This window comes from Pteropus vampyrus, unplaced genomic scaffold (genome assembly GCF_000151845.1).
Source record: "Pteropus vampyrus isolate Shadow unplaced genomic scaffold, Pvam_2.0 Scaffold307, whole genome shotgun sequence".
Lineage (NCBI taxonomy): Eukaryota > Metazoa > Chordata > Mammalia > Chiroptera > Pteropodidae > Pteropus > Pteropus vampyrus.
Genome location: NW_011889088.1, coordinates 242,006 through 243,222, shown reverse-complemented (window position 1 = coordinate 243,222; position 1,217 = coordinate 242,006). Strand labels below are relative to the sequence as shown.

At 34.8% G+C, this 1,217-nt stretch overlaps 1 pseudogene; it reads left to right on the top strand.

The window, feature by feature from the left end:
• The first annotated feature begins 737 nt into the window (after positions 1 to 737).
• On the top strand, positions 738 to 856 carry LOC111730336 (annotated as a pseudogene).
• The last annotated feature ends 361 nt before the right edge of the window (positions 857 to 1,217 follow it).

Below are 1,217 nucleotides of genomic sequence, written 5' to 3'. Positions count from 1 at the left end.
ACCTTACTGTTAAAGTGTACAGCTGAAACTTATTGGATTTCGTTAATCAATGTCACCATAAAAAATAAATAAATAAATAAATAAGATAGTGATTTTTAAACTGGCGTTTCAAGGGGTATGCAGGCATGAACAGTTTGAGGGGATCAGTTCAAGGGAATCCTTGACTTCTATATGTAATTTTGCCTAAAATAGATCTAAGGATGCACTTCGGGGTATCCTATTATGCCTTTCCCACCGCCCATTTCACAATTACCCTTCCCTTTATAAAGAAAAATATATCTCTCACCCATCCTGAATCTTATATTTTAAACCAACCCAGGATATAAAAAATTCATCTCTTTAAACAGGACACCTATGGTATGCTTTGTGTCTTTCCCAGTCTTATACATATTTTTATTAAGTTTGAAGAATCGCATTTGAAAGCAGGGTAATATGGCACACGTTGAAATGTTCCAATATAGATGTATGGTAGTATGGGACCAAATAATAATGACAGGCTTTATTTTTTCTTCCATCTCCAGATTGCTGTGAAAGAATGTGTTACTTCAGAGACAGAATCCTCTGAGAGCAAAGCAAAAAGAAGTTCAGTAGGAAATACCGAGAATAGTGGCACCTTATATTGTCCAGATGCAAACTCAGGGCAAGACTCTCTGCCTTGTCTAGTCATTCAATTCAGATGAGATATGTTTGCTGTAGGGAAACACAACATATTTATTGATATTAAAAAAAGAAGTCTGGTCTACGGCCATGCTACTCGGAACGTGCCCAATCTCGTCTGATCTCAGAAGCTAAGCAGGGTCGGGCCTGGTTAGTACTTGGATGGGAGACCATCTAGGAAGACCAGGTGCTGTAGGAGTTTAAAAAAAAAAAAAAAATTCCGATTGGCTGATTAATTTGATAATACACTGGTTTTACTAATTTTTCTTAATGGCAGACATTTTCCTTAAATTGAATGAGTCAAATTTACAGCTCCAAGGTTTTAACAAATTATACTTAAAGCCTATAATAAGATAAGAGCATTCATTAAAAAATTATATTAGCAAGACATACTAAACTCAATATTTTTATATTCGTAATTCTTTCTGAGTATATTGGGTTAAGTAAGGTGTCTCTACATGAAAGAATGAATAACATAAGTAATATTGATTCGTTAAGCCTTAGTAAAGCCTTTTTTGGTATGCTTCCTAGAAATCGAAAAGTGAACAAGTCTAACTGGG